At 42.9% G+C, this 20131-nt stretch overlaps 1 protein-coding gene across 1 annotated transcript in view; it reads left to right on the top strand.

The window, feature by feature from the left end:
* FBXL17 (F-box and leucine rich repeat protein 17) overlaps positions 1 to 20131 on the top strand; it is an 854796-nt gene that overhangs the window by 41825 nt on the left and 792840 nt on the right. The gene's annotated exons all lie outside the window — the stretch shown is intronic.

Below are 20131 nucleotides of genomic sequence, written 5' to 3'. Positions count from 1 at the left end.
CTTTGTTTTGTGTGGAGTGACGTAAGGGGCAAGGTTTTGACTGACCACCGGAAAGAAACGTTTCTTTTTTTCTAATGTTACAATAGCTAAACCAGGGTTACTACGCTGGCAGACCACAGTCCGAATCGGGACCCCGGGTTGCAGGGGACTAATCACATTTGAAAGATGGGCTGGCTATGTACCGGGGACTGCCTCTCACTGTGTCAGTGACACGTTCCCATCTCTCTGTCCCTGTTTGTGGATGTTGCCCTGAACTGGTACTATTTAAGAAAAAAAGACCATGCTTTTACAAAGGTGTGAGGAACATTATTATTAAATTAGTACCTCTGTGTCTCATATTAGCAACCCCTTATGCCTGTCATAAACAACACAGAGGCTGTATTCACAGGTTGTGACTGGGAACTGTCCTAAAAACTGTGCCGGCATGGAGATCAGTAGAGACTTAAACAATTACAGCTAAAAGCACTAAGTTTTTATAAAAATAAAAAAAAATTACATTTTTTTCCCTGCAGTCATGATGCAGTCATTAAAAATGAGAGTTCTTTCAGCTGTAGTCATTTAAAACTGCACAGACCTGTTAGTGCAGTTTTTGGCTAGATTCCAGACGTGCATGAAATAGAATGGTGCAATTGCTTTTTCTCATCCCCACAAACAAAGACTAGTCCTGCAAAAAAGAAGCCCAAATCTATAGTGATAGAAAAATAAAAAAGTCCTCGCTATTGGCAAAACTATTGTATAAGTTAGATTATTACGGTATATTTTTTCCATGACATAATTGGTCAGACCCAGGAAAAGCTTAATGAGCATCTGTCAGCAGGATCAACCCTATTAGACCAGACATAATGTCTATTAAAGAGGACCTTTCATGGGTCCAGACATTATGAAATAACTAGCAGGCTATGTAGGGTACTGTGCACGGATGTAATATCTCTTACTAGTTTGTCTGGGCGCTCAGTTTGCCCGCTGTGCCCCCCTGCAGTTTTCCCGGCTGGTATGCTAATGAATAGCATTGGTACATGGAGGAGGAGACTGCCCTGTTTCTGTGGTTGGACGGCGCTACAGCCAGGGAGAAGGAGACGCCCCCTGAGAAAACTCGGTCTCCTCCTCCCTGTACCGATGCTATTCATTAGCATACCAGGCGGGAAAACTAAAGGGGGCATTTTTTTTTATGTAATCTCTTTTCATTATGAGAAAAGGGTATGTACATTGCATACAATAACAAGATCACAAAATTTATACAAATATCCGGACATTCAGATGAAAAGTACAGTTCTACATTGAGGTACCTTTTTGCTGGGGCTGTTCGCCCTACTTAAAGGGGTAGTCCGAGTTATGAAAAAAAATCTATATAGCACTGTAAATGTGATGGGCAGCAATATATAACTGAGCTAAGCAAGTTTTAGGTAAAAAAAATAAATAAATATTTCCTCATTTCCCTGGTTCTCTTCTGGCCTTTTGTTTACATGCAATAACAATCTCTGCCCCTTCCCCTGCTCTGCAAAGGGAGTGAATACAAGTGCTGCCCTGAGTGACATGTCTGCCTGCTGGGAGACTCAGCAGCATGTTGTATGTGTAGGACTACAAGTCCCAGCTGTACAATGACTGCTGATACACACAGGATTTTTCCCCTACCTGTTCTTGTGCAGAACTACTCTAGTCTGAGTTCCTGTGCCCAGCATTTGTCTCCTCACTGCCTGCAGCTACTCAGTAAAGTCTTCAGCCCTGAGTCTGTGCAGCTAAAGGGGTTAATGTTTTTCCTTAAGAATCCAGGGAGAGAGCAATAAGCAGCAGCCAGCAGTGCAGGGGTGTGTACAGACACACATCTGCTCTTTCAGGCTTGTGCACGAATGATCATCAGAGCAGGGAGAAAAGCTGACATCACAGGTCATGTGACCCTCAGTGAAATCTGAGAAACCAGCAACTGGAGATAAAGTAAGTGAATTGTAAAGTCCTTTCATTTGCCTAGTTTGAAACATACAAAGAACAAAAAAATAATTCGGACAACCCCTTTAACAGGTATTGAAGAGACTGTAGTTGAGAAGTGTAGGCTGGATAGTAGGGGGAACTATGGGTTAGGGTAGGGTAGATAAGAACCAGGGTTTATGGAGAGACCTGTCTCCTTTACGTAAGCCATTTAGGTGGTGTGGATGGCAGCTTATGTTACATATCTGATGTTGGTATAGCGACGCATATTTCTCGTATTGCTTTGTAAGTTTGGGAGTATGAGGTAGAATATCAGGGATCATGTATCACATATCAGGTCAATGGCTCTGTTTCCAGTGCTCTCTTCCCACTGTTGAGAGCTTAGGTGGTTGTCTATCAGATCAGGGTTTCGAGCTTACTGTATTGTGTGAGTGGTGTGTTTCCCCTTCACATGGCTTAGCCATAGGTTTTGAGGAAGGACTCCCTATTACTGTTTACCCATCCCGCCAACTCTTCCATGCGGCATAAGTTTTGCATTTTATCATACCACATCGTAACAGTTGGAGGGTCTGTCTCTCTCCATTTCAGTGGGATAAGTAGTTTAGCTGCCGTAATCGTATGAGTGGCAAGGTTGTTTTTGTCTGGTCTGAACCCAGCCTCAGGTTTCCCAAGGAGAACCAACGGGGCTGTTGGCTTTAATTTAAGAGCGCACATCTTGTTAATGGTTTCTTCTATACTGCTCCAAAATTGGTTTTGCACTGGGCACGACCACCATATGTGGGATATTGTACCTGTACTGTTATTACATCTCCAGCAATGATCTGAAGGCAGAAGATGTATTCGATGTAGGAATTCCAGTCTGCGGTTCCACCTGGTTAATATCTTGTACGTATTATCCTGGACTTTCACACACCTGGAAAAGCCATGCGAATGGGATAGTATGAAGGTACAATCTGCTTCATCCAGCGTGATATTTAATTCCTTTTCCCATTCCTTCATATATGGGGGACTTTGTGTAGTACTGTTTCGGCCTCTTTCACACTACCGTTTTTTTTGTTCTGTTTACGGGCCGGTTTTTGCGTTCCGTATACGGAACCGTTCATTTCAATGGTTCCGCAAAAAAAACTTTATGTACTCCGTATGCATTCCGTTTCCGTATTTCCGTTTTTCCGTTCCGTTGAAAGATAGAACATGTCCTATTATTGCCCGCAAATCCTGTTCCGCGTTTCCATTCAAGTCAATGGGTCCGCAAAAAAAACGGAACACTTACGGAAATGCATCCGTATGTCTTCCGTATCCTTTCCGTTTTTTGCGGAACCATCTATTGAAAATGTTATGCCCAGCTCAATTTTTTCTATGTAATTACTGTATACTGTATATGCCATACGGAAAAACGGAACCGAATGTGCAATTGCACATTCTTCCTTCTGCCACGGTCTTCCTGGTCTTCTAGATATAGTTAAGCATTGTTGATCTGCTGCAGTTGATTTTGCATTCCTTTGCTGTGTTGCGTCATTGAGGCCTGTGCGTCTTCAAGCACCTCCACTCTGTGCCCCATCTGCTTCACCTCCATCTTAATGTCAGCAAGTTCTCTCATCACTGGGGACAGAGCCTGTGCCAGAGAGTGCTTTAGGAAGGACCTAGTGATAGGCATCGGATCAGAGTCACCTTGCGCATCCGAGAGGGCGCAGGAGCTGCTGTCATCCGAGTCTTCTTCCTGTGCTGCCGCGCTGGACTCGACCGCCGCCATTTTCCCTCTGCAAGTCGGGGATGTTGTTTTCTTGTTTAGGTATTTATTCAGGTTCTTCCCTTGGGATTTTTTCGATCTGGGAGTGTGCTCCAGCTCTCTCCCTCTCTCTTTGCTCAGTTTGCCGATGATCAGACAGGATTAATTATCCTTTCAGCAGTTTGACCGAGTGTAGTGGTGAGGGGCTCCAACTTCAGGCGTCCAACACCATGCTCGCCAAACTCTGCCCTCCCCCTAAAGGTCCTATTTAAGGTTGATTTAAAACATACCTTTGTTACGCAGATTGGTTGCTTAATCCTGGGAAAAAGGTACTTGTAATCTATATGCAAATGAGCAGTTAAGTGCAGTCCTACTCATTGAAGTCAATGGTAGCAGCGCTGCAGTGGCAATTGCTGTCCTCTACAATGTTGACGGTGCTCTGTAGCTTCACCACCGACTTTCTGCGATGGAGCTACACAGAACAGCTGATTGCCAGGAGTTTCACGTTGTTGACAGGGCCCCCACCTATCAGCTAGTGATAAAATCATTTTTCCATTTGGTCTTGAGAAAAATTTTCTGCAGTTTGTTTGCTACAGCTTTTAGGCCAGTTTCACATGTGCCTATTCAGCCCGGGAAACATGTCCTGTGTGGGAGCAACATTTCCTAGACTGAAAACGGCTACTCAGAAGTGAACTCGCAGCATGATTTATGATGCTGTGAATTCCTGTCTCACCACAGGTCTACTGAACCTTAGTCACATAATGCCATGACTGCAATTCAGTAGACACAAGATGAGATAGGATTTCACAGCATCAAAAATTATTACCATGCTGCGAATTCACTTCAGAGGAGCAGTGTCCAGTCTGTGAAATACTACTCCCACACGGAGCGTGTTTCCCTGACTGAATATGCTCATGTGAAACTGGCCTTAGGCCTTAGGCGTGTGAGGGCCGGATAGGATGCGGGTGCGTCGCGGGAAAATGCACGATTTTTGCGCGCGAGTGCAAAACATTTTAATGCGTTTTGCACGCGCGTGAGAAAAATCTGCATATTTGGTACCCGAACCGGAACTTCTTCACAGAAGTTCGGGTTTGGGTTAGGTGTTGATTAGATTTTATTATTTATCCTTATAACATGGTTATAAGGGAAAATAATAGCATTCTTAATACAGAATGCTTAGTAAAATAGGGCTGAAGGGCTTAAAAAAAGAAATAAAAATTTAACTCTCCTTAATTGACTTGTTCGCGAAGCCCGGCTTCTCTTCTTTCTTCTTCTTTGAGGAAAAGGACCTGTGGTGATGTCACTGCGCTGATCACATGGTCTGTCACATGATTCATCACCATGGTGATGGATCATGTGATGGACCATGTGATGAGCGCAGTGACTCCACCACAGGTCCTTTTCCTCCTGGACAGCAAAGAAGAAGACAGAAGAGAAGCCGAGCTGCGCGAACAAGTGGACTAGGTGAGTTAAATTATAATTATTTTTTTTTAACCCCTCCAGCCCTATTTTACTAAGCATTCTGTATTAAGAATGCTATTATTTTCGCTTATAACTATGTTATAAGGGAAAATAATAATGATCGGGTCCCCATCCCGATTATCTTTTAGCAACCATGCATGAAAATCGCACCGCATCCGCATTTGCCTGCGGGTGCTTGCGATTTTCACGCAGCCCCATTCACTTCTATGGGGCCTGCATTGCGTGAAAAACGCACAAAATAGAGCATGCTGCGATTTTCACGCAACGCACAAGTGATGCGTGAAACCCACCACTCATGTGCACAGCCCCATAGTTATGAATGGGTCCGGATTCAGTGCGGGTGCAATGTGTTCACCTCACGCTTTGCACCCGCACGGAAATCTCGCCCGTGTGAAAGAGGCATTAGTCTTCTCTGACTCTGCAGACTATTCTTTCTGCGTCTCACTTAAATCAATCAATACTGCTCTGACAACTCTGTATCCCTTATCTGTACTTTCCTAACCACTCATAAACACTCATTTTAGCTAAATTATGATTAAAGAATAAGACTAAAAATAAGATCGGGCTGTCGGAGCAACTTTCTGACGGATTTTAGCGCGAAGCAGAAAGAACAGTCTGCAGAGTTGGTGAAACCTCAAGTCTATACAAGACAAACTATTGAATGTTTTTAATAAAGATTAGCCCAATAATAAAAATGTCCCAAAGGTGTCCATAGCCTTTAATATAGCAGCCACTCGAACGTAGCTTGAGAAAGGTCCCATTGAGAGGTTGTCACTGCTTGAGAAAGGACTATTGAGAGGACTGAAACGTTGCTGCTTTTTGGTGAATAAACACACATACTTTTTGGGAAGTTCCATTGAGTTTTTTTTCTATTTTTCTAGCCACTGGAACGTAGCTATTTTTTCTTTGATAACCTCTCTCAGGACAGATGGCTTACTTTCATGTGCTCGTATGAGAGAGGTTTAATGGCACTCTATCCTGAACTTGGGGGGGTGCTCCAAATGGGGGTCCTAGACCAGTAGCAATAGTAAAATACAGACTTGGCAGGAGTGCTGACTCCTGAGTCTATATTTTACCATTACTTTCATGTGCTAGAAATCCTGGACTCTTGGTAATTATGAGTTTGGGAATTTGAGAAGCCACTTGTAATAACCCCTATTATAATTGTTCTAGCGATTACAGTGATTTTCGCAGTCTAGGGTTGATTCCATTTACAGTACTGTACAGACTGATTTAATAATAAGGCTGAACCTTGACATCCGTGTGTCAGTCATTTGTTAAAGGGAACCTGTCACTGGGATTTTGTGTATAGAGCTGAGGACATGGGCTGCTAGATGGCTGCTAGCACATCTGCAATACCCAGTCCCCATAGCTCTGTGTGCTTTTATTGTGTATAAAAACAGATTTGATACATATGCAAATTAACCTGAGATGAGTCAGAGCTTGAAAATATGACTCTTCTCTGGTCACACAAGTAAGATTTGACTTTTATGTTAATTTGCATATGTATCAAATAGTTTTTTTTACACAATAAAAGCACACAGAGCTATGGGGACTGGGTATTGTGGATGTGCTAGTGGCCATCTAGCAACCCATCCCCTCAGCTCTATACCCAAAATCCAGGTGACAGGTTCCCTTTAAGCGAAATGTGCCAGAATGCTGGCTAAACTTCTGCCAAACAACGGGCGAACATGTTTTGCACCAGATTTATTATAAGTTTTAGACTCGTTTTATGCCTCACTAAACCGTTTTTAACAGTGTCTTAAATTGCTCCCAAATTTTGCTGAAAAATATTGGTGTAAAGTAGGGAAACCAAGAAGTGGCGCAAGGCAACTGTATAGATCATACGAGTGTATTACTCTAGTGCAGCGGCGGCATGAAGCACACAGAGTCATAGAAACCAATGACGCTGTGCGCTCTTGCTGTCAGCAGGTGTCATGCCCCACTCTGACGATGTGCGGAGGTCAGCCAGGATTGCAGCACGAGTCTAGTATTGTTTTGATGCAGTGCTGGATCCGCCTCGCATAAGGTGCACTGGGTGGAGTCATTAGTTTAAATAGTCTCCAGCTAAAGTGCTCTGAGCGGATTATACTCTTCATTGTGGTCTTGGAAGCTAGGAAGGAAGGTTGGCTGTTTGTTCCTGCTCTCAGCAGATAAGTGTCTTTTCTTGTTTGGTTGTTTATGTCATCTTACCCATCCAGGTTCTGTGCGAGCTGGCAGCTCCTTTCTCCCCACTTCACCATCTCAGGGAGTTCAGGGTTCTGTTAGTATAGGCTAGTGGACACAGCAAATCTACCATCAAGATTTGTCTGTGGGCTGAGCATTGCAGGGAAAGAGGTCAGGGATAAATTAGCAGGTGACCCTTCCCCTGTCTCTCGTCCAGAGCCTGGTTGGTGTGTTATCTGTGCACGTCCGCCGTGACAGCAGGATGCCAGGCCGGGATACCACGGACCGCTCATGTCTGTGTTCCACGGCCGTGTGCATTCGGCCAAAGAGAGACCAATTTCTTGCACAACCTTTGTTTCTTTATTGTACTGCATAATTATTTGGGTGGGTTATTAGAACCCCCCTCCTATTTGAAAAAAAAAAAAAAAGGCAGGCCACAGAAGTGGCACCTTCAGGCCACAGAAGTGGCACCTTATGGATTTTTGGGTCTTTTTTGTTACAGGTTGTTTCCAGACACCACTATAGGTTTTTTAAGGCCTTGAGATGCCAAAACGTAACAATTTTCCCCATATGACCCCAGTTTGAAAACTGCCCACCTCAAGGAATTCATCCAGGGGTATTATCAGCAATTTGTCCCTACGAGTCATAGAACGTTTATATTGGACCATAAAAATGAAAAACACTTTTTTTTTTTCAATAATATGTTGCTTTTAGAGGTTTTGCTGGAATGCTTTTTGGACACCAAGTACAGTGCAAACCCCATCTTGGAAAGGACACCACTCAAGGAATTTATCTAGGTGTGTAGTGATCATTTTGACTTTACAGATGTTTTCGTACAATTTAACACTGGGTTGTGAAAATAAAAAATGACATTTTTTCCCCAATATAATTTAGCCCCAGATTTCGCATTTCCACAAGGGGTAATAGGACACAATGCACCTCACAGTTTGTTATGCATTTTCTCCTGAATATGGCAGTACCCGGTATATGGTTGTAAATTTCTGTATGGGCACACAGCAGGGCTTAGAAGGGAAGTAGAGCTATTAGGCTTTTGGAGTGCAGATTTGGCTAGAATGCTTTTTGGACACCATGTTGCATTTGCAGAGACCCGGAGGTACCCTTACAGTGGAAACACTCATGAAGTGGCCCCATTTTGCAAACTGTACTACTCAAGGAATTTAACTCTGGGTGTAGTGAGCATTTTGACCCCACAGGTGTGTTCCAGAAATAAATATGCACCGGATTGTGAAAAATGAAAATTACTGATTTTTTCACATAGATATTCAATTTCAGTGCCCAATATGTTGTGCCAATTTTAGTGCCCAGTTTGTGCCACTATGAACCGTCTACACTTAAATCATTATGCTGTGTTTCCTGACTTTAGGAACACCCAACACGTGGCCCTAATTTTTTGCCTGGAAAAAGGACAAGGCTCGGGAGTGAAAGGGCACCATGCAAATTGAAGGCCAAAATTGGTCATTCACACAGCACTAGCTGACAATTGCAGAGACTTTGAGGTGAAATAAAAAAGAACCCCCCAAAAAGTGACCCTTTTGTGACATTTTGGAAACTATAGCCTCAAGGAATTCAACTAGGGGTATAGAGAAAACTTTTAAGTGACACCCCTCCTGGTATTCATGTAGAGGTATAGTGAGAATTTTTACATGGGTGGTTGAGGGGGAGGGAAAATGGCTTGCAACCTACCCACCCATTCCATAAAATATAGGCGTCAAAAAAGCTTATCGGAAGGGGGGGGGGGGGGGGTGGAATAGTAATAATTTGCCTCTAGTACTGTTCCTGCTGCCTACAGCAGAAAATACACAGTGGTAATATTTTGGGGTTTTCACAAATACAGTGATCCCTCAAGATACAATGGCCTCAGGATACAATATTTTCATCTCACAATGGTTTTTCATGGGCCATCCTAAGTTGAAACTAGACTCAACATACAATGCCTCAGACTCAAATCCAACCAATCTTTATAGCTATTTCTCTATTAAATCCTCTGTATTGGTGTCTAGTAGTTCCTCTATAGTACAGTGGGGTAGTACACGTCCTGTACTGCCCTCTGGACGTCAGGTGAGGGTGCCTCTATTTTATTTCTCTGGTACACTATGTGCTGTACAGGACCCTGAAGAAGCCCCTGTCCTCATCATAGTGATTTACAGCTTCCAGCATCTATTCCTGATAGTTATATGTAGGCTTGAATGAATCGACCTTCGGATCATGGATCTGAAGTAGATTTGTTAAAATACTTCGATTTTAATACTGTTTCCATACAGAATTAAAAAAATTTGGCTCCGTGGAGCCAAAGTTCGTTTCGCCCGAAGTTGCTCGAGACTTCGGTGAATTCCTACTGTATTCATATCAAAATTATCTAAAATAGCAATCTAAACTGGGCTTTGTTACTGACTGGTACCTCAATACCAAAGCCCAGTTCGGATTGCTATTTTATATTTTTTTAAATACGCAGAAAAAAATACAGTAGGAATTGACCGAAGTCTATGATCCGATGGTTGATTCTCTCAAGCCTAGTTATATGTAAGGGCTTGCTACATCTGTTTTAGTTATCTGCTTATGTTTCTTAAATCTTCATTTTCTCTTACCACAGGATGACTTTTTGGGGCTTTGGAACCAATTGCTAGTTTTCCATAGAGTTATGGACTAAAGTTACAATTGATTCAACTGTGATCATAATGGTCATTCTGGAACGAAATAATATTGCAACGTGAGGGACCTCTGTATTATATGTTGTGAGGAGTTGGTCAGTAAAATAAAAAAAATAAATTTTTTTGGCCTATATGTGTGAAAAAAGGAGTGGATAAAGGAAAAAAAAAAGGAAGTCTAATCCATTTTAAAACAGTCCTTGAAGGGAACGCGTCACATTAAACACGGTGTCTGAAGTATAGGCAGTATGTTATAGAGCAGGAGGAGCTGAGCTCATTGATTAAATAGTCTTATAGGAGAAGATTCAGAATAACTTGTACTTTATACATTTATGTTCCTGCTCATTCTGGGCTTTGAAGTCAAGGAGGCCTCCTATCGGTGTATACACATAGAGGGATGGCTGTCATCACTGATAGGACGACTCCTGGACTTCAAAGCCCAGAATGAGCAGGAAAGTAAATGAATAAAATAAAAGTTATACTGAATCTTTTCCCATAAAACTATATATATCAATCTACTCTGCTCCTCCTGCTCTATGACCTGCTGCATTTTCATGGTGACAGGTTCCCTTTAATGCATAGGCTGGGTTTTGTGGGTCATGGATTGCTGGATTGTGTCCTTTATAATTCCATGTTTTGCGTGCACACACACAATTTTTTGGGGCCTCTGTTTTTATTCAGTGGTGGAGGGGTTTCTGTGGAGAAATGCTGGCCAGAAGATACCCTGTTAACATCTCTGCCAGACACACTGCCCTTACCATCCTGTTCAGTAAACGTGAGGGTTTTTAGTATCTTTTCCTGAAATTGGCGGAAAGTGTTCCTACTGCCAGCATATCTGTTCAGCCCAAAGGCTTTGTACAGGGCAACTTGGGTCAGATGGACAGCCAGCTTCTTCTACCATACCTTGTTTTTGTGTATGACACTGTATGGCTTAATGACCTGATGTGAAAGGTCCTACTCCTGTACGCACACAGGTTTGGTGGCTTGGAAGGTGGACTCCCATGGGACAATTCTGCTTTTGCCATCGTGGATTGTGGTCAAGATCAGGACGTCTCTCTTAGGCTAAGTTCACACGAACGTGTGTGACCCGTGCCTGTGAAGCGGCCCGCAAATAGCGGGCCGCAATGCTCGATCGCCGGCCGTAGGTCAGCCGCATCGGATCGCGGACCCATTCACTTTAATGGGTCCGCGATCCGGCCGTTCCGCTAAAAGATAGGACTTTTTTGCATCGAAGACTCGTTTGTGCCATGTGTCCACGGAGCGGGAGTGAAGCGCTTGCTATTACTCCCGCTCCGTGGTCTCCCACTGGCCTGCAATACTTACCTTTCCAGCAGGGGGCCTTTCGCACACTCCACAGCACATCCATGGTGCCGCGCTGTGTGACCTCAGACGCAGAGCAGCGTGGAACGATGGAGTGTTGTCGGCGCCCCTGCTGGAAAGGTAAGTTGGTGCGACTAAGGCCAACCAATGACGCTGTGCACTCCGGGTGTCAGGAGGAGCAGGGGTGAAATGATTTCACAAGGGAAGGGGAGGGGGCGGGGGACGGGACATGGGGACAGTTTGAAGCTGGGATGTAACTGCACGCCCGATTACGCTAAGTTACAGGCAGTCTGGACATAAAGTTGCCCCCCTTTGCTTTAAGGGGTTACGATAATTTAATAGTAAATCTAACCCATTATGTTTTGTCATCCACCCTTTGCAGGATGGATTTCTTGCTTTTCCTCTGCCAAACCTGCATACCTAAAATTGAGATGTGTTTACCAATTGTAGCAGTTCTGAATATGGTATGTTGTCACTTAGGCTACATTCACGTCTGCCCAAGTCATCTGCGTTGTTCTGGTCCATTAGAGGAACAGAACAAGAACAACGAAAATAATAGCACTGCAGAATGCGGCACATAACTGACGTGGGCCAAGCAGAACAGAACCTGACAATAATGAGGTCCGTTTGGTTTCCATTCAGTTGCAAGCACGGCTCTTTAATCCACACTTTTTGGTGGAATCTGCTATGGAGGCCCTGAGCAGAGAGTCCCGCACAGATGTTAACATGACCTACACTAGCCCAGTTGTATTCTGTAATGGGCATAGGAAATACTTGTTTTTGTCCACTAGATGGCACTCTGTTAATGCTAAATTGTTGATTGCTCGGAATTCCCTACTTTATGCTCGTATTTTATAGTGTAATATCTTTTTTTTAATTTATTTTTTTATGTCCAGTCTGTTACAACCTATAGGTTTTCTAAACATGTAAATCTCTATAAAAGAAGTAATAGAATCTGTGTCTAAAAATTTGTATCCAAATATATATACATGCATACATCCACACAGGACAAATATTTACAAGTGTGATTTGAAAGATAATGGGCATTTGGCAAACATTCACTGAAATATTTTCAAATTGTAATGTGAATATTGTTGCCATAAATTTCTAGTGTCTCAGATCTGTCTTATATTTTCAATTGCTGGCAGATGTTTTATGATTATTGCTATTTTGTTGTGATTTGTCTATACATGTTTACTAACTAACAATGCCATGTTGTTTCTGCTGCTATCAGTTCTGTTGCGGGTGGTGTGCTCTTGGAGCTCTTGCTGGATGCGGGTGGTGTGCTCTTGGAGCTCTTGCTGGATGCGGGTGGTGTGCTCTTGGAGCTCTTGCTGGATGCGGGTGGTGTGCTCTTGGAGCTCTTGCTGGATGCGGGCGGTGTGCTCTTGGAGCTCTTGCTGGATGCGAGCGGTGTGCTCTTGGAGCTCTTGCTGGATGCGAGCGGTGTGCTCTTGGAGCTCTTGCTGGATGCGGGCGGTGTGCTCTTGGAGCTCTTGCTGGATGCGGGCGGTGTGCTCTTGGAGCTCTTGCTGGATGCGGGTGGTGTGCTCTTGGAGCTCTTGCTGGATGCGGGCGGTGTGCTCTTGGAGCTCTTGTTGGATGCAGACGGTGTGCTCTTGGAGCTCTTGCTGGATGCGGGTGGTGTGCTCTTGAAGTTCTTGCTGGATGCGGGTGGTGTGCTCTTGGAGCTCTTGCTGGATGCGGGTGGTGTGCTTTTGGAGCTCTTGCTGGATGCGGGTGGTGTGCTCTTGGAGCTCTTGCTGGATGCGGGTGGTGTGCTCTTGGAGCTCTTGCTGGATGCGGGCGGTGAGCTTCAGTTTTTCTGATGCAGAGTTTCTGATGGAAATTCTGCAACATTTGACAGCAGCAGCATTATGGATTAGATCAAATCTTATCCACACTCCACACAAAAAAATAAAAATAAAAATCCATATGGAATCTATGTCGAAATCGACATGTGGTGCTATTTGTGCCAAAAATGGGTGTACAGGTACATGCGTTACACTCCATTTATCAAGTGTTTTACACACGTTCATGACCTTTTTACACCTGTCCGAGAAGGATATGTGGTTTTGTGAGAAGATGATGTGAACGGGGCATAGCTTAGTCATGACATTGTGTGACAAAAAAAATTGGCACATATTTGGAGTTAAACTAAGACAATAGTGGTAGACTAGACAGTCTGTAAGTACTCCTTATTTACCATCCAGCATGAAGCCTCTGGCGCAGCTTAAGACTAGATATATTCAAAAATGAGTAGGGTTACCATGTACTAACACTCAGGAGCTCGGCCTGCCCTCTACCAAAAGGCCTCAGAACACAAGAAAATATATAATTGGCTAGCTCATGGAAAAACATTACATTTATTATTTTAAAAAAACGTGCCCTTATAATGATAAAGAAAATGCATTGAGATCTCATAAGGAATGAAATATATATATATATATATATATATATATATATATATATATATATATATGAAAATGAATTAATCGGTCTTGATCCTATCATATGGGGAGCTCAAGCATGTGCAGTTACAAATTGACGGCTTTGCTGTCTAAAACCTTCTACTTCTCCTTGAAGGTTTTAGAGGAGGACAATAAGAAAAAAATATTTTTCATTAGACCTCAGATCAGTAATTAGACCTCAGCTCACAGCCCCAATCAGATCCCCAATTTTAAGAATATCTCAGATCAGAGCCCAATATAAAGAAGACCCCCAATCAGACCTCAGATGTGACCCTCATTCCTCATATCAGCCCCCAGCCATATGTGAGCAACCCCCAGCCATAATTCAGCCTCAGATCACAAAATAAAAAAAACACTTAACTCTCCTGCTCCTGGACGTCGCCACTCCTCACCTCGCGATCCTCTCCCTCCTGCTTTTGGCTGTGCTGTGAGCTGTCGTGCACAGCGTGAGGGCACAGAGCGCCCTTTTACGCTGTGTGCAGCCTTCACAGCCGACAGCCGAGGACCATGAAGCTGTGAGTACAGAGCCTTCACCGCTTCCTGGTCCTCCGGTACTAATGAGCGCTTACATAATGGAAGCACTCATTAGTATTCACTCCATAAGACTCCTTTTCTCCCCACCTTCGGGAGGGGGGGGGGAAGAAGAGTGCGTCTTATGCGGTGAAAAATACGGTATTCTTTTTATTCAGCGGTGCAGTTCATAGAGTTCATACATTAATACTGGTGTTATAAATTCCTATTTTATTGTGTTCAATCACATAACATAGTGCACTTTGTTGCACTATGTTATCCTCAGTTAAGTAGATGGTATATGTTGAATGCTGCGTTACTGCACTGGTACCACAATGTTGTCATATTTATCAAAGTGTTCCTGTCACGGCCATGGCCTTGACCGTGACTCCTTAACCGCATGCGGTTGCCTGCGGTTTGTTTTTGGTTGTTCAACCACAGGTGAGGGCTGCTAGTGTGTTGCCTCACTTGTGGTTGCCGCGGGCAACAAGTGGTTGGAGATTGTCGCAGATAGCAGCCTGAGCTGGTGCTAGGCAGCTTGCGGCATCTTCATGCGGTTACACCTAGCTACCGCTTTGTTAGGTGTGTGTGTGTATGTATGTATGTATGTATGTATGGTGTGCACTGTGTTTTATGTTACGTGTGCACTGGGACCTTTCCCTTCACTGTCACTGCTCGCAGCAACGTTTTGTATAGTGTGTACAACATGTGGTGGCAGTGTCCCGGCCTTCGGGCTGACTCCCAGGACATGGTAGCCACCCATGTTGTTGCCTGCGGCAACAGCCACAGTGTGACCTTCGTTTTGACACTTCCCCTTTAAGTTGGTGTTTTCCCTTCCCTGTGGTTTTGGAAGGGTTAACTCCCTTTCCGTGTGTGTGAGTCACGGGGTGTGTCTGTTTGTATGGGTGTGGCCTCTTAGGCCTATATAGCCTTGGTGTTTGGCATGGCTCAGTAGGTTGCTTCAGCCATGCTTAGATGGAGCAGCCTCCTGTGAATACCATCTTCCAGTAAGGGCCACCCTTCCGGTCATAAATCCGTTTCCCTGATGTTTAGTTTATGTCCGTTACCTTTGATTCTTATTGCAGCTATGAACGTCCTGGTTCCTGTGTGTCTTTATGTGTGTGCTGTTTGTCTACGTTTGTGCGGACAGCGTCTTCTGAGCACAGGTTCCAGTCAGCAAGGCTGTGGCAGGTTTGTGTGGAACTGTTTGGGGTTCACCTGTCATGTTCATAGTCCTGTTTATGTTTCCCTTCTTTCATGCTGCTTGGCCAGTGAGACTCCTGCTCCTCCGTGCCTAGGAGGAGTGGGTTGTCTTACCCTGCTCCTTAGCCCAGGGACCGGTCGGAGGGTAAGTCAGGGCTCCGAGGTTCCTGCGCTTGGGTCCTCCTACCATCAAGGTCGGCCCATGCAGGTAGGAGTTAGGGTCAGGTTAGGGACGCAATAGGAGGTGACCTGCTCCTCAATTCTGTTGCCCTGACCGAGTAGCGACTGGACATTTCTGAGCATCGCACGGCTGAGGGTTTTCCCCATCCTCAGCCGTGACAGTTCCATAATAGAAGGTATCAGAATAGTCCATGTTGAGCAATAGACATTATGTGCTCGTTCCTGTTTGATGAATGTCTTTTTTTTACACTTCAATCGCTTATTAGATATCTCTTACCGGATCCTTCTGTTTGTCCTGCGCTTACTGCGCATGTATTATCTCGCCATCCGGGATGTTCATGCGCACGCGCTGTGCTCTCTTACCCTGTCACGTTCGGGTGTGGGAGGGAAACACCACACCGAACATTTTATCCAAACGGAAAACATGTCTGATCAAACCACGTGTTGCCAGTCTCACCGATCTCCTGCCACCTGTCGTGGGAACGTGCGTGACAGTACCCTTCCTTCTACGGGTGACCTCTGGGCACCCAGGACCAACCTTATCCAACCTCCGTACCCCCAGAGATATGTTTGGTACTGCATCACCATCTAGCCAGACGTGTTTTGGAACTAGATGTTCCTTCCTCATTGGCAGACTTACTTTTTTCTGCTACTGAGAAAGGAACATCTAGTTCCGAAATGCGTAATGTGATTAAACACAATAAAATAAGAATTTTTAACACCAGTATTAATCTATGAACTGCACCATTGAAGAAAAAGAATACATATGAGGTACTAATAAAGGAGATTAAGGTTTTAGACAGCAAAGCAGTCAATTTGTAACTGCACATGCTTGAGCTCTGCATGTGATGAGATCAAAAGGGACCCTGACCGATTAATTTATATATATATATTTTTTTTATATATATAAATTTAATATATTTAATTGGGGAGCATATTCCTTATGCGATCTCAATACGTTGTTTTTTTTTATTTATCATTATAAGGACACATGTTTTTTTAAACAATAAATGTGATTTACCGTGAGCTAGCCAATTAGATATTTTCTTGCAGCTTAACCACTTCCCATCTGGGCCATTTGCCCCCTTCCTGACCAGGCCAAATTTTGCAAAACTGACATATCTCACTTTATGTGGTAATAACTTTGGAACTCCTTTATTTATCCAAGTCATTCAGAGATTGTTTTCTCGTGACACATTGTACTTCATGATAATCATAAATTTGAGTCAAAATATTTCACCTTTATTTATGAAAAAATCCCAAATTTACCCAAAAATTTGAAAAATTCGCAATTTTCTAAATTTAAATTTCTGTGCTTTTAAAACAGAAAGTGATACCTCATAAAATATTTATTATTTAACATTCCCCATATGTCTACTTTATGTTGGCATCATTTTGGAAATGTCATTTTATTTTTTTAGGACGTTAGAAGGCTTAGAAGTTTAGAAGCAATTCTTCAAATTTATAAGAAAATTGCCAAAACCCACTTTATAAGGACCAGTTCAGGTCTGAAGTCACTTTGTGGGGCCTACATAGTGGATACCCCCATAAATGACCCCATTGTAGAAACTACACCCCTCAAGGTATTCAAAACCGATTTTACAAACTTTGTTAACCCTTTAGGCGTTCCACAAGAATTAAAGGAAAATGGAGATCAAATTTTTAAATTAAACTTTTTTGGCAGATTTTCCATTTTAATCAATTTTTTTCTTTAACACATCGATGGTTAACAGCCAAACAAAACTCAATATTTATTACCCAGATTCTGCGGTTTACAGAAACACCCCACATGTGTTCATAAACTGCTGTATGGGCACACGGCAGGGCGCAGAAGAAAAGGAACTCCACATGGTTTTTAGATGCCATGTCCCATTTGAAGCCCCCTGATGCACCCTTACAGTAGAAACTCCAAAGAAGTGACCCCATTTTGGAAACTAGGGGATAAGGTGCCAGTTTTATTAGTACTATTTTTGGGTACATATGATTTTTTGATCATTCATTATAACACTTTATGGGGCAAGGTGACCAAAAAATTGGTTGTTTTAGCACAGTTTCTATTTATTTATTTTTACAGCGTTCACCTGAGGGGTTCAGTCAAGTGACATTTTTATAGAGCAGATCGTTACGGACGTGGCGATACCTAATATGTATACTTTTTCTCATTTATTAAAGTTTTACACAATAATAGCATTTTTGAAACCAAAAAATTATGTTTTAATGTGTCCATGTTCTGAGAGCTATAGTTTTTTTATTTTTTGAGAGATTTTCTTATGTAGGGGCTCATTTTTTGCGGGATGAGGTGACTGTTTTATTGGTACTATTTTGTGGGACATACGCGTTTTTGATCACTTGGTGTTGCACCTTTTGTGATGCAAGGAGACAAAAATTGCTTGTTTTGACACTGTTTTTTTTTTTTTTTTTTTTACGGTGTTCACCCGAGGGGTTAGGTCATGTGATATTTTTATAGAGCTGGTTTTTACGGACGCGGCAATACCTAATATGTATACTTTTTTTTATTTTTTCTATTTTTAACTTTTTTTTTTCATTCCTTTTTTTTCTACATGTGAAACTTTTTTTTTAATTTTTTTATTTTCAACCTTTTTTTTTTTTTTTTTTTTTATTTTACACTTTTCGTCCCCCATAAGTTCATACAAGACCTCTGGGGGACATTTGCTTCACTTTTTTTTTTTTTTTTTTCACTGTTGATTTCTCCTGTAACTGGGGCTGACATAGAAGCCCCAGTTACAGGACAAATACACCCCTAAAGAGGCTGTACAGCAGCAATCCTGCGCTGTACAGCCTCAGAGCAGGGCTGATCGAGGTCTCTGAGAGACCTCACACAGCCCCTGCACTCTCCGGTCACGGCGGTCACATGACCGCCGGGCCGGAACAGGAAGCGCACAGCGCTTCCTTCTCTGCAGACACAGCGCTCGGTGAGCGCTGTGTCTGCAGCGATCGTGAAGGCAGGGACACCTGGGCACTGTCCCTGCCTTGTCTTAGGGTTGCCCTGCTGTCACTGACAGCGGGCAACCCGATCAGCAGCTGCACGATTAGCGTGCAGATGTTATTTCTGAAAGGACGTTTTAGAACGTGCTTTCAGAAATAGACGTCCACCCATAGGATGTTTATATCCTATGGGCGGACGTGAAGCGGTTAAGACTAGTTCACAATGTTTTACGTTTAGACAATATTAGTAAATTTACCCCAATACTCTTTCCGTCCACTCCTCTCTCTTGATGTGTGTCACACTTGTGTATGTTAGTCTCATTAGATCCTGTGAGGCGTCTAATAATTATGCTCTGCCTCTGTTTGTGAGCAGTTGCTGCAGTCATCTCTCTATCTATCTATCTATCTATCTATCTATCTATCTATCTATCTATCTATCTATCTATCTATCTATCTATCGAGCTTTATACCTGAACGAAACTCTGAATTATGTGGAAAGTGAAAGCTTATGCCTTTAATTTATTGTCTGTTCCTTATTACTATGAAACGGGGAGGGGAAGGCGTCAGTGGAATGGTTGTGTGTACTACAAGGCAGCCTCTAAGCTCATTATAGTGTTCGTTACACAGGGGACGTTCCTGGTTCATTAAGCAGGAATGTGCTGAGATGTAAGGGATAAATAAGTATGACTAGTGGTCTGTTTCAGGCAGCAGTGCAGGGTTATGCTTCAGAATCTCTCCTGTACACTGCAGACAATATGTAGTGGTAGAATAGCCATGGGTAGGGTATGGTTAAGGCCTTGATACATGAAATTAATGGAGTCTAAAATGTGTCAGTAGAACATAACCTATTGTTTAAATCACATTTTTATGTTTAACATATTTTTAAATAATTTTTTATGTTCTTTTTAAATTCTCCATGTCATCTATATTTTAACAAAAAACATAAAATCCTGCAGTTTTTTCACTGGACACTAAAAATAATTATAGGCACCACTTCTTTGTCTGTACAGATTACTTTACTGCAGTTACCTGCGTATCTGTCATTCTAATCCTGCCTGTAACAATATCACCTCTTTGTATAGATAAGACAGAGGTCATTGTACTTCTTGCTTGTACAATGACCTCTGCACAGGTCACAGAGCATGCCCAGAAAATTCTCCCATAGTTGTCAATGAGGTCCCCTCCTGACCATTGTGTCTATGGCCCATGGGGCTGCTGTAAAGCAATTTTCTTATTGCTAAATGCTTTTAAGAACGGCTCGGGCAAGATGGCCGCCCCATAATTATGTTATGGAAATGGAATAAATAAATCTGCAAGCAGAAAAAAAAAAAGATGTGTTACTATCTGGCTTTAATTGGCAGATAAAATATTTGGTAACACATTTCCTTTAAAAGGGTTCTGCAGTTTGTTTAAACTGATGATCTATCCTCTGGATAGATCATCAGCACCGCAGCCTTCTCACTGTTCACCGCAGGCCCAGTGACGTCACGACTAGTATCAATGGCCTGGGCGGGGCTAAGCTCCATTCAAGTGAACAG

The sequence above is a fragment of the Bufo bufo genome, chromosome 2, assembly GCF_905171765.1.
Source record: "Bufo bufo chromosome 2, aBufBuf1.1, whole genome shotgun sequence".
Taxonomy (NCBI): domain Eukaryota; kingdom Metazoa; phylum Chordata; class Amphibia; order Anura; family Bufonidae; genus Bufo; species Bufo bufo.
The sequence above is the reverse complement of the archived record's forward strand: the minus strand, read 5'-3'. Positions and strand labels throughout refer to the sequence as shown.